Here is a 20,648-nt window from a genome sequence, read left to right on the forward strand (position 1 = left end):
TTTCTGGGCCTGCTAGGGCTATTGATCTTTATCACTCAATGCCACTTAAAGCCCAGAGCTCAAATCAAGTGCAAGGTGTTTGGGAGCAGATCACAAATTGAATTTGCTTTAAACATTTCTATGAGTGTACTTCAGTACTGCCCTTCAGAATTACAAATGATGGCTATTTTGAGCTTAGTCAAGACAAAATCCAGCATTAAATATAGTATGTTCCTGCCTTAAAATGTATTTAAAATTTTTTAGTCCTTCCCTTAAAATACCTAAACAACAGGCCATAATTTTAAAAGATGGTGGTGTCAGGAGACCAAGAAATTGTCTCTTTCTTTTTAGTACTTCCAGAGCTCTCGGCATCTTTAGGGACTTGATAATTTATTTCAATTTTCTCTTGGTGGCCTTGAATTTCATTTTTGGAAATGGCAGGTGGTATATCGTGGTGGTGCAATCACTTTTGGTTGCCTTTCCATTCCTTGGGAGCTTCCCTGGCTGCCCATATGTCCCAACTGGAAAAAGCCCCGGGGAAGATCTCCAGTGAGATTGTCTCCTTGGGATTTAACTAAAGTGAAACAAGCTAGAGAAACTCAAAATGTTGGACAGATGATTACACGTAGAAGGAAGAAGATGAAAACATCCTGCAGAGATACAATCTGATAAATGGAGGAAGAAACACTCCAGTACAAGCATTTCACTCAATTTCTCTTCTTGAAATTGATTTCTGAAGAAAGTTTTGCCATCAGATTGAAAGAAAATTGGTATAAAATATGCAGAACTTTTTTGCCCAGCATTAAATTTAATTTAGCTCTATTTTTAAATAGCTTTGTTAAATGTGAAAGCATTTTGTTATTTTGTATCATTCTAGAAAAATATGCAGAATTTTTCTGCCCAACACTAACATTAATATGACTCCATTTTAAAAATAGAAACATTATTAAATGTGAAAACATTTTGTTGATCTGCATCATTCTTTTTTATGTATCTTAAGCATCTACCAAGCAATCTGCAGAAAGAGATAAATAAAAGATTCCTCAAAATGTCTTCTCTCCAATAGACTCTTAAGCCGAGAGTTGTTGCTTAGGAACAAAGCTGGCCTTGCAATTTTTTTCAAGATCTCTTTTGCCCAGAATAGCTTGCAATTCTGTCATTTTTGTGGATGTGATTATTTGTAAAGAATAGAAAAGACCAATAGCCAATGTGTTTGATCTGATATTGTTAAGCCACATTTATTATATTTCAGTGAGTAGACACTTTTTTTAAAAAACTGCCTTTGTTGGGTTGAACATATTCTATTTCTAGACTGACTACCGATTTGGAACTAGTTGCTCCGAAGTATAGATATGAACCTTACTTATTTTTTGCCAATAGAAGTATAGGCAGTATATTGAACAATATGCAGTTAAACACAAAGAAACTCAAATTTGGGTCCCAGCATTACAACAGAATGGAAGGTTGGAACCATCTAGGAAGGCAATGAAAATGTGCAAATGAAGATCAGGAATTGGAGATAAAGGTTCAAATAAGATCTGAAACCAGGCTCAGGGATTACAGACCAGGAAATATGAAATAAACCCTTTAGGTCAGGGGTCGCCTACCTTTTGGACCTCAGGGACCACCAAACTCATAATTTTAAATCCCGCGGACCACTAATATGAATTTTGACTGACAGTGGCTTGCTGACATTGGTGGAAAATTGGTTCCATATTCCAGAGCTGCAGTAGTCACAGGACTGGCCTTTGGTCATCCGGAGCAGCTGCTCCTCCACCCGGTGCACCGGCCTGCCATGGACTGGAGGAGCTGCTCTGGGATGGCTAAAGGGCCAGTCTTGTGACTACTGCAGCTCTGGGAATATGGGACTGACTTTCCCACCAACATCTGCAAGCCACCCTGCGGCAGAATTTTCCAAAACCCCCCCCCCCCCCCCCCCCCCCCCCCCCCCCCCCCCCCCCCCCCCCCCCCCCCCCCCCCCCCCCCCCCCCCCCCCCCCCCCCCCCCCCCCACCCCCCCCCCCCCCCCCCCCCCCCCCCCCCCCCCCCCCCCCCCCCCCCCCCCCCCCCCCCCCCCCCCCCCCCTCCCGACCATTGGTGTTACCTTCTAGTTCCAGCTTGCGTGGCTCTACTCAAGGTAAGGTTTGCACTTGGCCAAAGGGTGGGGGCCAGCGGGTGGGCGGGCCATGTCAGTGGAGCACCTTGTGTTCCCATGCAGCCTGGATTAATTGCTTTGGGGGGGACATTTATCTGCGGACCACCAAAATTTTCTCGCGGCCCACCAGTGGTCCCTGGCCCACCAGTTGGCAACCACTACTTTAGGTCAAGGCCAAGTGGAATTGAAGGCAGTAGGTTGTTTGCATAGGAAAAAATGACAGCAAAGACATTCTGGAGCCCAGTAAAATAATACTAGAATGGTCTTCCTTCCATGTTTTATAACTTCAAGGAACAGTATAAGCAAACAGGAAAAGACCCTCCAAACTGGATTTCAGTGAGTACTTTGAGCAAGCAATCAAGAATGAACTACAGTATCCATAGTCCATAGCTAACATTATATTTCATTACAATTACAGGATATAAATTGTACTTTTCTAAATGCTTTAGAGAGGTTTATAATAATAATCTCTATATATAAAAGCGAAATACCACTCATGCATCATCACAAAATCTCCAGAACCATAAAGCCTACAAACTTGAAATTTGGCACATATGTTCCTCTCGGCTTCTAGGTGCTCACTAAGAAAGGATTTTTCTAAATGACCATCAGAGCATTAACATTTCATATATTATTATTAACACACTCTGATGCTAAGGAGTTCTACTCCCCCTCCCCACCTGAAAAGAAATTTGTACCAAATGCAAAACACAAGCAGAGGAGCGGAGTTTCAGTTTCAGTTTCAGGGCAGCACCAGCTTTAGTACAGAATAGTTGAGCTAAGTCACGCCCAGGCTCCTTGCTGTCTCCTTCTTGCTCACACAGCAAATACTGTTTCAGTTTCCAAACAGCCCTCAACTCTCTCACACACTGACAAGACCCCAGCCAGATGAATACCAATGGATGCTTGCTGGTAGGCAGAGGCACAAATTTCCCCCCCTTATTTTCCTCCCCAAAAACTAAGCCCGATTACATAGTTTTGTAGCAAAGCACGGGTATACAGCTAGTACAGAGATAAATGCTACAAACTCTAAGTCCGTGTACTTTGTTGAAAATATTTGAAAAGAGTAGGACAATTACCTCCAAATTTTTCACAATGAATCCTGCTGTCGGTTTCTTGGCTAACATTATCTAATGTGTATAAAATGGATGGGAATAGGATATAAAAAATTAGAAACAGTTCTTACCCTTAGTTGTTAAATAATATTACAAAACTTCAAAACATTTTTTAACAATCTTTTATTGGATCTGTGATATTCAGGTATTGTAATGGGAAACTGCACTGTGAGAAAAAAATAACTAAGTACTAAACTCCAATGAAGGATACATTTAACCAAATCTAGTCAACCTATATTAATAATAATTTCCTAATGGATTACTCGTTTGGATAAACATTCTTTTGGTTATATTATGGATTATATGGATTATGGATGATTGTGGATTACTCCTCAAGATTACAAATTATTATATATACTTAAAATAATCTTACACATAATCTCATGTTTTTCTATTGTTAATCTGTTGGTATAAGTGCTGGATTTTACTTTTGTAAATATTTTTTTAAATTATATTTTATTATAATTTTTTGAGAAAGGATTCATTGGTATGGGCAGCTTACATATTCAATTTTTAGGCAATGCTGACCATATTCTAGTATATTTTATTAACCCTATTGACAATAAATGTTACTAGAAGAGACTTTTATTAATACCTTCTTAAAAATGCCTAATACTTCAAAAATATTAATAATGTTGCATTATAGTTTGCCTTCTCCCATCCTTGAATATAAATTGATACTGATCCATCAACAACATTCTGTGCAGAAAATCAGAATTATCTAATTAGGTACTATTACACTAAGAGTGTTGGATTCAGATTCCATATCCAGAACATTAGCATTGCATGTGTAAATCACTGAAGTTGGACAACATACGTAACATTGAAATGTTCAGCAAATGTTAAATTTGATGTATCCTTGATCCTAGCCAGGAGGGTTTTCTTTGGTGTTGAAACGAGCTACATATTTTGAACATATTTTCTATACATAACAGACATACATACATTTGAAATATTGTCTTTGGGAAGGTTCACTTTGAGCTACAGAGTATATTTGTAATTCAATTATTAAAATCCATTGAACAAACATCTTGTTGCATAAAATCAATCTATATCAGAATTGTATTTGCTTAATCTTCCTCAATCCTCTATAGTCAAAATTTCAGTTTCTGCTCTACTCTTCCATGCCCCCATCATCTATATTCAGAAATTTCAGTGGATACAGAAAACAATCTAACAATGTTTCAGAAAAATGAGTGCTCAGGCAGCTGTGGAGAAATAAAAAGACATTAGCAAAAACAAAGAGCTTTCTATTTGTTTAATGGGTTGAATGAAATGTTTATTTCTCTGCACTTTCAAATCAGTGCAAAGCCCAGCTTAGTGTCGGCCACAATGGCATTTTCATTGTACTGTAATCCCCAGCCCTATTTTGTTTTCCACATCGATAGACCCCAAATTCTCAAGTCACCTGGATTTATGGCAGGCACAGGTTTCCAACTTGTAGCTCCTGTTCTCTGTGCAAATCCTTGAGTGTAATCCTCAGAAATCTTCTAGACATTGCTGCCAAATTGTATTGTATAATGTGATAGAACAGAAACATCATTAAATATGTGGGGAGTAATTATACCAACTATATTTAATTTAACTATGATTAAGCTGAAATTAAATTCCTACCAACTTCTTTGCCCTTGCCCCACCCAAGCTTTGGCATGCCCCCCCCCGCCCCCAGCCCTAAGAAATTGCAGATACAAAGTTGTTATTGGCTCATTTTTGAACTAATATTGCCCAGTGGGCAATTCTGCTCTGTTTTATAAGGTGTCACAAAGGATAATAACAAGGAGCATTCTGGGAGCTGTAGTTCAGAGAACATTGTATAAAACTCCATTTTATTTCTGTCTCAGTCTTCTCGCTTCAAAATGTGATCCGTTCAACAGGTAAGGAAATGAGGAAACGTCGTGGCAGAAGGCGAGGGACCTTCTATGCCTTCCACTAGAGGGCAGAGGCATGTAAGCACAAGATTTTAAACGTGACCTAATAAAAAAGGTGAAAGAGTTAATAAATGGATTGCTTTGTAATTGGCAAACCTGAAAATAAAGCGGGGGAGGTGGGGGGAGGGAAGGGGACGGCTGGGGTGGGTGGGTTTGAATATTGTCCTAGAGAGGATTGCCCGCATTTAGGGCCCTAGGCTAAATCTGAACAGTTCAAGCACTTCTAAATGGCTGTCGTTTTGAAAAAAAAACAAAACACCTAAACTAAGGTGAGGTAACAAGTCCAAATAATCCATAGGATTGAAGGGAAAATAATGCTTGGTGCTGTTGTGGTATATTTGTGACAATTTTTAGAACAGTTTTGAAAGCAATTATTTTTGCAACAGAGGTTCTTGTAAGTAGCAAAAGGCAACAAAGAGATATGTGGGTCAATTCCAAGTAGTTTAAAATAAGATTTTCTGCAATACAAATAGATTTTCTGTTGTATTTACATTTTTCTCTTCTCCTGTTGTCCCCTTGGTTAAATAGGTTTGGTAGGTCGTTATAAAAGGCTAAATAAACATGTTAGCTCTGCTTGATCAGAGCAGATAATTTTTTTAAAAAAATGCATGTACAAGAAAATGCAAGTGCTCCCTGACCCTGCTTTTCATCTTGAAAACTCTTTTATCTCCTAAAGATTTTTGTGGTGCCTTTGAGGAGAAAGAAAGGTTGAATACTGCAAGAGTAATTATCCTTGTGATGTGATGTTCATCCTGTTTTAAGTATTTTATAATTTTTTTAAGCTTTTGGATTGTCTCAAACTTTGCAAAAGCTGTTTGATCACAGTCAGAGCTGGGACAATATTAATATATGTGCATATATCATGAGACTGCCTCTTTGAAAGTTGTTTCAGCAGGTCTTCAAAACTATTGTGTCTCAGTCTGGCACATGTATAGATACACTAAAAGTAATTTTATTTGGAATTAGGTCCCTGAGTGGGTCATTTTCTTCAATAACTGCAGATTTATCATATGATATGTAAACAGGAAGATGAAATGCATTTCAATGTTGATTATAAAGGAACGTGTTCTATTTTTAATGTAGGTATTCTGACATAAGCAATTTTGATAGCATGCCTATTACTATTCAGAGCTTGTCTAAAACAGCATTGATAAATATTTAGGTATGGCTTTTAGACACTTCCTGTAACCCGAAGAGTTTTAAATAATTTACCATTATTCCTGCATTTTTCTACAATCATTTGCTCCAGATCTAGCAGCATCTAGATTTGGTCTTAATGTTAACTCTGTTTTACAAACATTGTTGATATGTGTGCTTGCAAACACACATACAGAGAAAAATATATATAAATTAATTTTTTTAGTCATTATTATACAGTTAATGTATAATAAATTAGAGTAACACATGATAGCCCAAACATCTGAAGGGCCTCAAGTTTTTCAGTGGATTAAAGTCATTCCATCTATGCTTTTTTTCAGTGCTCCACGGATGCAAATATAACAACTATATAACTGATTTATAAAAATAAAAGAAGTGAATAAATAAACTAAACATTACATTAATTAAATTAATATTTAAAGTTTAATTGATTTGCTACCTTCATTTTCTATTACTTTGCTATTTTGTAATTCCATCAATCCTTGCTTGCAGACAAATGGAATTTCTTACAGATATTCCAATGTGCCATTGTTGCTACTTGATCATGCCATTTTTGTAGTAATTTTATGTTATCTTTCAGCAGCGAACTAGGACATTCACTGTTTTGTCAACTTCTTTGCAGAGGTGACATTTGCTGTCTGTTGCTGTCTTCTCATTCTGGTTTTGTATGCAAGTGTTCTTAAAGCTTGGTCTTGTGCAATGGTGGAATGCTGCTGGTGTAACAACCGGTTCGCTAATCATGCGCTTGAGTCCCCAAAGTCTTCTGCAATGTCTTTGGAGATGTTCAAGGTCTGTTGTTACAATTATTCCTTGTAGTATGATTTGTCCACACATGTATTAGCAAGAAGGCATAATTTAGAGATCTATCATCTTGCTTTCTATTCTTCATTATTTCATTTTTTTTCCTTGACTACTCAGAGCATTCACTGCTCAGACTTTTGTTAGCTCTCCCTCTTATTTAATGATGCCAGTCCCTTGAATCAATCTGCCATATATTTCTTTTTTAAAAAAACCAATTTTATTAGTTTTTAAAAACAAACAACACAAACAAAACATAAAAACATCCAGCTTTCTTTCATAAATATACAGTGTGTCGGTTGGTTTACCAATTTTTTGTGCATCCATTTCGTAGTCTCAATTACAGTTACATTACATAATAACTCATATTATCAATCAAAAATTATATACCCTAGTATCACTATTAAACAATCATTTGACTATGATTTTATTCATTCATACTTTGCGAGATAGCTATAATTTACTTAGTTTATTTTATAACAAATCATATAATCATACCAAATCTATCCTAAAAACATTTTTTTAAATATGATATCAAATAAAAAAGAAAAAAATATCTCTTTATATATTCATTATTATCTAAAATTCTAAATATTCTATTATTGTGTTTTATCAATCCAACCATTGATAGAAAAGGTCCCAAATGTCATAGAATTGTTTATCCTCTTGTTCTCTAATTTCAAATGTCAATCTGCTCATTTCAGCACATTCCAATATTTTCTTAATAATTTCTTCCTGCAATGGTATTTTCTAATTTTTCCAATTTTTAGCAAATACAATCCTAGCCGCTGTTAATACATTTACAATCAGGTATTTCAAATCTTTACTATATGTATCAGGTAATAATAAAAAGATCTCTGGTTTCAAGTCTATGTGTTTCTTTGTCATTTTTTTCCAACCACATGCGAATTTTAGAATTTTCTAGCGTCCTCACAAGTCCACCACATATGGTAATATGAGCCAGGTATCTAATGACATTTCCAGCATTTTTCAAATCTGCCATATATTTCTGTTCCTATTAGAGCAGGACACTATCCCCCATTACTGGCTCTTAGAACATATGGTATTTCTTGCAATCCAGAACATAGTCTTTTCAGCACACAGAGCTCATTGCCATGTTCCCAGAGTGCACAACTTCTTTAGTCACTCTTTCTTCTTCCACTTGAAATGCTTAAAGAGACTCCCTGTTGGCCTTTGCTCACTTTGTCTCCTATATTTCATTTTCTTTTTACTTTTTCTTTACTTACTTTTGCCTCACTCCTTTACCAAAATGGATGACTTCCTCAGAATGTGTACATCCATGGGCAGTGGCGGATTAAGGCTCACTGGTGCCCTAAGCACTGACAAATCCTGGTGCTCCCCTCCTATGTACATACTGTACAAACGAAGCCAAGCTTAGGCTACATAAAAGTTTTTGTGGTGCCCTCTTTGGGCCTGGTGCCCTAAGCACATGCTTAGTGTGCTTAATGGTTAATATACCACTGTCCATGGAACATTTCTGTACTATTCGGATTGAATTGATAAATGTACCATTTGTTGGTCCACTTTGTAGGTTTCGGGCAGTGGTTCACAGCTATGAATGATAATGGGAGGTCTCAGATGCACAATTGTATTTTGTTTTTCAGACTTTTGAAATGGATCAAGGATGATAATAGGAGTGATTCGCCTCTCTGAGACCCTATCCCCTTACTTTTTTGGGGAAAAACAGCCCCCCCCAAAAGGGAAAAATATACTGCTTAATTTCAATTACTTTGTCCCCAAATTTCCGTATGGTAGTCTCAAGTTATTAGACCAATTGTTTGGGGGCTTGCTATCTAATCTTGGTTTAAGACCCAAACAACAAAAGAATCTTGTTTTCTATTTTATCTGACCTATTTGTTACATTCTACTGGAGAAGAGCTCTTGAGGTTTCCTATTTTGCAGGCTATTCAGCAGTCCAGTAGAGAATGTACACTTGATATATGTGTCTTGTCTTTAGAATTCCTTCCCTTTGCTGTCAAAATTATTATAAATCTTATTATTATTTATCAATTTTATATGTCCCCAAACTTCCAACAAGCTCTGTGTGGCATATAATTTGTAATTTTGGAAACTCTTAGTATTAATTGAAAATCTATTTGTTTTCTTCAAATGTTTTACTTAATCTATGCTATTGTGTTCCACTTCTTTATCTAGATATTGCTGTGTTGTTTTATTATTTTAATCTGAAACATTTTATTTGGCTTCACTGTTATATGAAGTTAAAGCTGCCCCCAAACTGGGTTGATTTTCTATGAAAAATAGATTTTAAATTGTATGTATGTATGTACGTATGTACAGTATGTATGTATGTATGTTTGTATGTATGTATGAATGAATGAATGAATGAATGAATGAATAAATGAATGAAGTGTGGTTGATAAAGTTCCGAAATGTTAACATAAAGCATTGTATGTGAAAATAGTTTTCTTAATCGTCTTACAATGTATTTATTGTCACGCAGTTTAATTGGAGATTCTTTTATAATGAAATGAAAATAATTTATTCCATAATTTGATAAACATAGTTCTCCAATTATCCTTTTCTCTAACTTAAAAGGACTGAAACATTTCATCCTTTATTTGTTGAAAACAGAATATTAATAAAGGAAAGCATGAAATGTTTGAGCATTCATCCAGATCTCATGATCTGGGGACAAAGCATAAAGTCAAAGAATTTGCTACTTTCCCATGTACTTTTTTAATTGGAAACTTGCCACTGCAAGAAATTAGTAACCAATTTGCTCAGGGCATAGCTATATTTTCACCAGTTTTAACTCCTGTAAAGGTGACTCATTAACAGGTTGCAGGTATGGAGATGCTCTGCATCTATGACCTGTCAGTATACTATTCTGATGCTCTTTTGAAAAAGCACTAAACTCATGTCCACAAATAGCTTGGTTGACATGTTGTAGATACAGAAGGAATGTGTGCAATGAAGTGGGGAAATGATTGATAACAAGCATGCTCTGTCTCCAACTAATGCTGCAAAGAATAGTAACGTGGGCAGTAAGTGGCCATGGCCAGGGCATCTAGCAATAGTTTCTGCCACCACACTATCCCAAACTAAAGATAACTTATATACACATATGCATACTAAATAGCCACAAATCTTTAAGTGGCAGAAGTGTTAAAAAAATTACATAGTAGTGCTCTGATTGTAGCAAAAGAGCTTAAACCTGGATAAATAAGGAGCCTGGGTAATATTTGGAAGAGATATTTGGAAAATACAATTGGGTCACTCTGAGGAAGCCAGGTATATGGTCTGTCTAGTACCCCAGAGCAGAGTAATGATGAATGGTAGTGCCTAGCAGGAGAAACGTAAGAGATACCTACAGTAGCCTAACATGAACAGATCCCAGGTTTTGACTGCATCAACACTGTTGATTAATTGTGCTAGCACTATCCATGGCAAACATTTTGTCAAGGAAGTAAAATGATATTTTAAAACTGAACAGATAAAGATGACTGCTGCAGCTTTATGAGGCCTGCTACATTGTATAGATTTGTTGCATAAAAATGGTTGCCAAGGCATGCTCATGCAGCAGCTAAGGAACATAACAGCGATCCCACAAAAGCAGAGATTTGAAAAGCTATGCCAGCATAATATTAATGGGACACCGGTAATACCTGTAATTCTGTTGCAAACACTGATGGATGTGCTGATACTAATGCACAGATATTTAAGATCATACTCCCATCAATAATAATGGAGTTGGCATCAGAATTTTCAATACTGTAGAACCAAATTCTAAACATTTGCTAATGCAAATCTTTTAACATGTTTTAAATTGCTTGGGCTGAACTGAGAAATTGTCCTTGTAGATTATTAGGTGCTTATTAGCTGAACTAGGTCATTTCCCATTGGCAATGTGATTGTAGAATACAATATATGTCCTCTGGCTGGAGAAGATAATGATTTCACTAGATAATCTATGTAGTGGACATTATCTTTTTCACAGCATCTGACTGCTGATAAATTGATTAGTGACAGTGTATATTTGACCAAGTTACATTTGTTACTTTTGAACAGCATAAAATGTACATCCTAGCAGAATGCTCACTTGTATTAATACCTTTCAATTAAAGATTGCCTTTCATTGCACAGAAACATTTCTCATTGAATTATATGCTGATTTGGGGGCAAAGTATACCTTATAGTTGCGGGTTTGTCTTAACTCTAAAATGTGCTATGGTAGTTCTCAACTTATAACTGGTCACTTAATGACTGTTTACATTTATGACAACCATGGAATGGGTGCTTTATGGGCTATAAAGCACCCCTCTGGCCATTATAAATGGTTTCATTGCTCTCCCAATTTTTTGTGACCAGTCACGGCATTCTGTGGCCACCTAACTGTGATTTGTGATATTTTTTGCCAGATTCTGGCATTTTTTTCAATTTGTTACTCTTATTCAAAAGAATGGTTCACTTAATGACTGCATCAACGAGCATGCAAAAAAGTTGGGAAAAAACACCTCCAGTCACAGGGGCACCTCAGCGTACAACTATAATGATTTCTGACTAGATTTCCATTCCCATTTGTAGCCGTACTTTATGACTTTCTTCATTAGCAATCTCCAATATCATTGGAATGGTCTGGTAACCCATTTTAACCCTTGTTCACATAACAGTGATAATTTCCTGTTTTGTTTGTTTGTTTAGAAAAATTAATATGGTCGCCCACCTTAATTACATAATGCTGGATAGTTAAAATTTGAGGGGAGGGGAGGGAGAGGAAGAGAGAGATTCACAGACATATATATAGAACTCCCCAACATCCCAGTCCTATTACTTGGCATAAAAGCCAGCTTTCAGCAGTCTTCTGGAAGGATGAAAGATCCAGTCCTCTGAACATTGGGTGGAAGCTGTTCCATAGGACAGACCCCATGACAGAAAAGTCCTGCAAGCTGACATGTTCATGGAGGGGACTTGGACTATGGCATAATGAGCAGAAGCTCTTGAAAATAGGCAGACCCACAAGTAAACTGATCTATGCCATGACTGTAAATGTGATCATCAGGACTTTGACTTGCACTCAGAATTCTTTCAGGGCTCCTTGAAGCTGTGCACCTTTCTGAATAGCCTTCCCTAAAAAAGGGAGGTTGGAGACTGGATGAAAATTGTCCAGTATTCAGAGTCAAACAACCAGGAAGGACATGATTCCCAGATCATCATTTACCCAATATTACTTTGGGGGATTTCTGTATCATAAAACATTTTTTTCTCTTTAAGACATTGTGGTTGGCTGCAACATCATTATGGGAGTAATTAATGATAATTCCTATTTTATTCTTCAAAAATGTCTATATCTTAGATCAGTGATAGCTAACCTCTTTGGCACCAAGTGCCCAAAGTGCACATACAAACCCCCCAAATGCAATGTGCGTGCATCCCCTGTGCATGTGTCCCATCACCCTTGCATGTACCTGGCCCCCTGCACGCGCCCTGCCCACCGCACATGCACGGCAGAGACCCAAAGATCAGCTGGCTGGCGGGAGGCATGCACATATGCTGAGCAGAGCTGAGCTGGGGCGACGGCTCGCCTGCCTGCAGAGTGGGCTCTGAGTGCTACCTCTGGCATGCATGCCATAGGTTCACCATCACGGTCTTAGATGATTGATATGCCATTGACTATTAATCAGCCAGAAATAATATCAAAATATTTATCTCTCCATCTTGAAGAGATGTATTTAATTAGCCAAGGAGAGTCCAAGGAAGCACATTTCCATAGCACGGGCTGAGTGACACTCTTCATCTACCTATCATGCTATTGTTATACCTTTACTATTCCATGGTAACATAATAGTAATGTTGTAAAATATTATCTTAATACAACAGAAAGATTGCACTATTATGTTTGTTATTTTTCCAAATCCATTTTTTGTTAAAGCAATAGACTTTAAAATCAACCTGCAAGTCCTAGAAAGATCTTTTTATGTAGTTTTATATGCAAGCATGTCCCGACAGCAAGAAAGTTAGAAGAAACAAACTTTGCTATTATCCCTACTTCTCTTCTCAGCAGTTTTTGACTTCAATAACTAACATTAATTTAACATGAAGTGAGGGCCAGTTGTAGTTATGCCTGCTTTTAACATCTAAAAGAAGGGGCAGTGTGAAAAAGCAGCCTGAATTTGGAGCAAAATGGTTTTCTTCAGCTAGCTCACAAAAAGCTTCATCTGAAAAAATCTGTTGCTTTGAGGATCCTGTTGTAAAGTCTAATGACAAGCTTTCTTATTTTCTACCAGTTTAAGTTCAACCTATACATTTCTTAATAATATGCACTAAAGCCGCTATTAATCTCATAAGGTTATGTTGCAACTTGGAAAGTAATCTAAGAAAATATATGCTTTATATCTTTTTTAATGATAGGCAAGAATAGAACTCAGCAGGATGATGCTACATGTGTTTTAATGAATTTCTGTTTTTTTTTTTTGTTGACTGTTGTTAGAGATGTCACAGTAGATTTCAATCTGCTTTTATCAGGGAGTTCATTATGCTACTGTCTTTCCTTTTTGTCACGAAGTGAGGACAAACTAAATATTGGACACAGAAATGTGTAGTGACCTCACAACCCATTTTCTTTTCTAAAAGATTATTTAAAAAAGTAAATATCCTAATTTAATGACTCTACCAACTGCAGAGTAATTTCATATAAAAGGATCTCTATGATGCATAAATACTTTAACGCTAACTAAATAGGACTCCTTCCAACTCATTAAGCATCAGGACCATCAAGTGATTGTGGTTGGTGTAAACTCTTAGTGACTACCTAGATCTTCTCTGGGAGAATTTGGTTCTTCAGGTCTTCAAACAGTGCACTCGTTGCCATTGTTATTGATATGACCATCTCATTTAAGTCTTTAAAATCAGCAACAAGGCAGCATGTCAACTCATAAAACGTTTTGTATGCACATTTTATAGTTGACAACAGAAAGAAGGGGGGGGAGAAATCCTGACACAGCGTATCTCTAAGGGGCAACACATTCCACAGTATCAGAATCAGTTCCATAGAAAACATTGGACTTCAGACTGATGCTTCTCTTACCTGATGTGGGACAAGACATTAAGCAGAACCTCATCTGACAGAATGACAGTGTATGTGTTTTGGTAGATATACACTTTCTCTTGAGACAGGCAACAGAATTTCATTTTTAATGTGGGCCTATGTGCTCACAATAAAAAAGACAATAAAGTTAAAACATAAAAACATCAAGCCATCTTCCATAGGTGTACATACAGTGTGCCGGTTGGTTTACAACTTGTTTTGTGCTTCCATTTCGTAGTCTTCAATTACAATTACATTGCATATAATCTCATATTTTCAATCAAAAATTAAATACCTTAGTATCATTATTAATCAATCATTTGACTGTACTTTCTTTCATTCATGTTTTACAAGATAATCATAATTTACTTAGTTTGTTTTATAACAGTTCATATTATCATCCCAAATCTATCCTAAAATCATTTTGTAGATATAATAAGAAAAAAGTACATCTTTATATATTTATTATTTTCTAAAAGTCTACATATTTCATTACTGTATTTTATTGTCTAACCATTGATAGAATAGATCCCAAATTTTATAAAATTGCTTATCCTCTTGTTCTCTAACTTCAAATGTCAATCTATTCATTTCAGCACATTCTAATATTTTCTTAATGATTTCCTCCTGTGATGGTGTTTTCTCATTTTTCCAGTTTTTGGCAAATACAATCCTAGCCGCTGTTAATACATTTACAATCAGATATTTCAAGTCTTTACTATATATTTCAGGTAAAATTCCCAATAAAAATATCTCTGGTTTCAAGTCTATATGTTTTTTCGTCATTTTTTCCAACCACATGTGGATTTTAGTCCAATATTTTTTAGCATCCGCACAAGTCCACCACATATGATAATATGAGCCAGGTGTCTGATGACATTTCCAACATTTTTCGGATTTATTCTTGAACATTTTTGCTATTCTTGTCGGGGGGGAAATGCCACCTGTAAAACATCTTATACAAATTTTCTTTATATGCTGTTGACATTGTCATTTTATAATTTTGAGGCCACAATTTTTGCCATTTCTCTAAATCGATCCCATATCCAAAATTCTTCCCCCAAGCCATCACAGTTTCTTTAACTTGTTCTTCTTCTAATTTAATTTCTAATAAATATCCATACAATTTTTTAATCACCTTTTCATCAGTACCTGTCAAAATCTTATCTAAATCAGTCAATTTATCATAGAAACCTTCCATTTTAGAATCTTTATCATACCTTGAATGTATTTGCGCATATGAAAACCAATTCATACCTTGTTCCTCTAGTTTTTGTATAGATTTGAGTTCACCCTTTTCATTCAATATTTCACCATATCTAACTGTTTGTTCCTTTATTGGATATTATAGGATAAGAAAATGCTTCAATAGTCGATAGCCAGACTGCAATTTTCAAATAACATTGTCTTTTAATCTTCTCCAAGTTTAACCACAGAGACTCCCGTATATAATGTCTTCTAAAATACCCCTGTGTTTTAGTTCCTTTATACCATAAAAAAGCATGCCACCCCAACAACAAATCATGTCCTTCTAATGTCAACAATCTAGTATTTCTTAGTGTTATCCATTCCTTAACCCACATCAGATTTGTAGCTTGATAATACAACTCCCAATTAGGCAAACCAAATCCTCCTCTAATTCTAGCATCTTGCAAAAGTTTTAACTTTATTCTTGCTTTCTTACCTTGCCATATATATTTCAACATAATTTTATTTAAATCTTCAAAGTAGTCTTTTCCAAGCCTAATTGGAATTGTTTGAAACAAATATAAAATTCTGGGTAATCTTGATTGTTGAAATTCTCCCTATTAGTGACAGTTGTAAATTTTCCCATTTCGCCAGATCTAGCGCTATCTGCTGTTTAAGTTTGATATAATTATTCTCTTTTAATGTACTACATCTTGCTGTCAAATATATCCCCAAGTACTTGATCTTATTCGTGACCTGAATTTTCAATAGGTCTGCCAGTTCTTCCTTTTGTCTTAATAGCATATTCTTTGTCAAGATCTTTGTCTTATCTTTATTTATTTTCAAACCAACCACCTTTCCATATGTCTCTATCTTTATGTTTTGTTTGTTTATGTTTGTTTTTAAAAACCAATAAAAACTTAAATAAAATAAAAGACAATAAAGTTATCTATCTTATGTGATATTGATAAATTACTGAAATTGTTTATATTGGTGATGAAGTGGGAAGTTAATGTCTTTATATATTTCTATTCTTTTTTTTACTATATCCTTATTTCATTTTTTTCTATTTTTTCTGCACCTACTGTTTTTTCTTTTTATTCTTTAATTTTTTAAGTTTGCATTATTTTTTTTATTATAAATGTCATGTTTAATAAAATTACTATTAAAAACACTGCCTGTGATTATGAAGGAATCTGATAAAAGTACAAAAGATGGTTGAAACTCTTCTCTGTCCAAAACTCATTATATCTAATGCTATTCAATAAAAAAATCCCATTTATTTTTTGTTAGAGGCAAATAAAGAAGATTCCCTGCCCCTCTTTTCTATTCTTTTCTATTTTACAATTTAAATTATCTTTCCTAGTTCATTTCAGCAAGAGAAGGCAGGATTTATACTCCTGGTTTTCCTTGTTAAATCAGGCAGAGGGCCAGGGGAGATGCAGGGGGCTGGAGAAAAAATAGGACAAAACTGCCCATTGGACCAAACAGCAGGAAACCTCTCCTTTTAAAGCAAAGCAGGAATGAGTTGCTAGAGAAATGAGGCCCTAAAGAGAGAAACAATGTCTGTAGAAAATGCTGCAAAATCAGGCAGTTGCTGGCACCATCATGCACCAATTGTGCTTGATGGACCTTTCCTGTCATTCTGCTTGATTGGAGTCCCAGCTAGGACTTAAAGTCAGAAATTGCAGGGACTTAGGGATATGCAAGGTGTTCCATGTACAAAGGGTTCTGTGCATGGAACGGCTGATTCTGGATGAGCTGTGGTCAACTCAGAACATGAATGTTTCAGCTGTTTTGGTCCATGCATAGAATCAAGTGTGCAAAAATGATTTTGGGTGGAGGATGCAGGGTAAAAAAAAAAGTATTCCTGTAAACTGGGTATTTGAAACTGGGGAAAGATATGAGAGATTTGGACAATAGAGTATACCAGGGGTCCCCAACCGCCGGTCCGTGGACCGGTACCGTCCGCGGAACAAGTCTTACCGGGCGCTGGTTGCTGGCGCCGCCATCTTTTTGATAAAAAGTGCTTCCGGTGAGCTTTTCCGGGTAGAAAGCTCACCGGAAGCACTTTTCATCAAAAAGATGGCGGCGCTGCCTTCAGTGAGCTTTTCCAGGTAGAAAGCCATTTCTACCCGAAAAGCTCACCGAGCGCTAATGCCGCCATCTTTTTGATGAAAAAGTGCTTCCGGTGAGGTCACGGAAGCACTTTTTCATCAAAAAGATGGTGGCGCCCAGTTGATGCCGGTACCGGGCCGCGGCGCCCAGCTGATGCCGGTACCGGGCCGCGGCATAAAAAAGGTTGGGGATCACTGGAGTATACCATCCAGAGACAGAAGGAACCATAAGGAAGAAACTCAAAATAATCATGCCTTGATTTTGTTTTTGGGACAAGCTTTCAAGATTCTGTTATATATCCTAAAATAATAAAACAGTGTTTTTAGAATCCCTGCAGTGTTTGTTTCTTGATCTGGCCTACCTTGAAGGGCTGATAATTCCCTCCCAGGAACTGTCTAGCATTCAGTTCTGCTAAATTATGATTGGCCCAAAATCAGCCTGGCAGCACCTCTAGAACTAGAGCTTTTTGTTACAAGTTCAAGATACAATATTTCAATTTTATGCAGACCTGTTCTAGGCCTCCTTGTTTTATTCCTGGCATACTGTGTGTGGATGGCTTTTTATTGGACACCTATGGGTTGACAGACCCTTTGTGATATATTTGATATTATGTTGAGTCTCTGCTGTGGATCAATAACTATTGCAGTGTAAAAGTCTGACACTTTACAGGTTGTCCTCAGTTAACAATCTTAATTAAACTACAAACTAAGCAAAATAATTTTCAAGCGAAATGTCACATGACTGTCCCACTTAGTGATGGCATTCCTGGCAGTCCCAGTTGTAGTCATTAAGGGAATCATTCGTGATTGTTAAGTTATCCTGTGACCACAACTTGCTGCTCTGTTGGCTTTCCCATTTGACTTTGCTTTGTTGGAAGGTTGCAAATAGTGATCACATGACCATGGGAAGCTGTGACTATCACAAATGTGCAACTGCAATGTGCAGTTGTCAAGTGCCTGAGTTGTGACTGCGGAGATGCTGCAATGGTTGTAAGTGTGAGGACTGATCATAAGTCATCTTTTTCAGTGTTGTCATAACTTCAAACAGTCACTAAACAAATGGTTATTAGGGCAAAAGTAAGTGATTATTTCTTCATTTGTAATCAACAATCAGCAAAATATGGAAGCATTGACCAAATACAACAAAAGTATTGTATCAGTCATATACTACTGTACTTAAAAAGTTAAGAACCATTTTTTAAAAATGAAATAATTGAAAATGCCAGAATTCCAAGATTAAGAAATTTATGCCTTCTTACAGAAATTTCTGGAGATAAAAAATGTGGCAACTCTATTGGAGATAGTGGCATCCTGGTCTGAAGGTAGGAAATAAAGCTTCTCTTTCTCCTAACGCACAATCATTTCATTTCAGTTACTTCTCTTTATTTTTATTTTATGTTTTGTCATTTTTATTTTATCTAATCACTTCCCCCTTTTTTTCTTTTTAAGCCTTGACATTTCAAATCATATTATAACTGATAAACTGCTTTTGTTATATTTGGTCAACATGCCTGTTTGTTTTTTTATCTTGTTTGTCATTGCTGTAAATAAATAAATAAATAAATAAATAAATGGCCAGGGTTGTTTCATTTTGCTTTTTGCTTATTCATACATTTTCCTTTTGGAAATATGAAGGTTCTTGCCCAGGTTTTATCAACTTCAAATCAAGCAGGTGATTAGAATATTGGTATTATGAGCTTGCCCAATCCAAATGTGCAATGCAGCTTGGTTTTTTTATATTGTTAGCTACTTATGGGGAAGTGGATATGGATGAAAATGTGCTAATAATTATTCTAAATATTGTTCTTTTTTTCATTGCCCATGTTCAGTCTTGATTTCTTGCTTTTAAACTTGATAAGTACAGGTAGTCCTTGACTTACAACAGTTCATTTAGTGATGTTTCAAAGTTACAACGGCACTGAAAAAAGTGACTTATGACTGTTTTTCACACAACTGTTGTAGCATCCCCCTGGTCATGTAATCAAAATTCAGATGCTTGGCAACTGGTTCTTATTTATCATGGTTGCACTGCCCTGGGCTCACATGATCAGTTTTGCAGCCTTCTGAAAAGCAAAGTCAGTGGGGAAGCCGGATTCACTTAAGAGCCATGTTACTAACTTAACAAATGCAATGAGTCACTTAACAATTGTGGCAAGAAAAGTTGTAAAAAGGGATATTAATCACTTACCAAATGTTTCACTTGGCAACATAAAATTTGGGCTCAATTGTAGTTGTAACACGAGGATTGTCTATATACCAGTTTTCTAAACTATGATGAATTGGATATTAGGCAATATTCCAGTATATTGATAATGGAGGGCTGAAATCAAGGAAATGACAATAACAGCTCTTTTTTCCACCAAATATAGTGAAGCTTTGTTTTGGCCCAGATTTTTATTTTGCCTTTTATATCTGAAAGTGCCACTGTTGAGGATACTGATATCTGATGTTAATTTAATACATCACAATTAAATGTATGACATTAGTTAATGGCACCAACATATTTGTCAGGCATATCTTTCTGCTTTCTCTTCCCATGAGAAATTCTGTGCCACCCTCTCTGTAGATGATTTTCTACATATGTTGGCCTTTATGCAAAACTGTAGAGACAGCAGGGTATGTGGCCACCTGGTGTGGTGACAGGGACAAAGCTACTCTGTGGGGCTTTCTGAGCTTCCTTTTCCACACATTCCTCACACGCATAGGGTGTGAGGTGTTGCTATCCCTTTTAGAGCTTTAACCAAAAAATCCAAATGGTACCACATTGTTTCACTGGTTAACATGAGATACAGCATATGGAAATGAAGGGTGGGTCCCAACAGCAAAGTGTGTTGTTTAGCTATTCCATCTTTTTCTAATAAATGGATGGGGAAGACCAGTGCAAAAGAAGGGATAAAAACAATAGGAGTAATAGTTATAGTCGGAAGGCAAAATAACTTGGGTCCCTTCCTACTCTTTAAATGAGCCAGAGTACCATGAAAGCATCATCTACACACTGATAGAGCTCATCATATGGGAACAGCTCTGTCTCCTTCTGAGGCTGGACTTCTTAAATCCTCTCCCCACCAGCCTCATAATGATTTTTGCTTTTGCAAAATGTAGCCCTCTTTTCTCAAGTTAACACTTTCACTGCAGCAGCTTATTG

General features: G+C 36.5%; 1 protein-coding gene across 4 annotated transcripts in view; it reads left to right on the plus strand.

The window, feature by feature from the left end:
- Nucleotides 1-5,095: 5,095 nt before the first annotated feature.
- Nucleotides 5,096-20,648, plus strand: part of ATN1 (atrophin 1) — a 55,644-nt gene continuing 40,091 nt past the window's right edge. The window contains exons 1-2 of one of the 4 annotated variants that reach the window (XM_087954039.1): nucleotides 5,096-5,122; nucleotides 18,765-18,825. The gene's annotated coding sequence lies outside the window, so the exon portion shown is untranslated. Of the gene's footprint in view, nucleotides 5,123-5,155; nucleotides 5,232-5,318; nucleotides 5,446-18,764; nucleotides 18,826-20,648 lie in introns of those variants that run through there. The other 3 variants (XM_087954035.1, XM_087954038.1, XM_087954036.1) reach the window with 3 other exon arrangements.

This window comes from Notechis scutatus, chromosome 2, assembly GCF_049901735.1.
Source record: "Notechis scutatus isolate UNSWTSFEM ecotype Mainland chromosome 2, rNotScu1.2, whole genome shotgun sequence".
Taxonomy (NCBI): Eukaryota; Metazoa; Chordata; class Lepidosauria; order Squamata; family Elapidae; genus Notechis; species Notechis scutatus.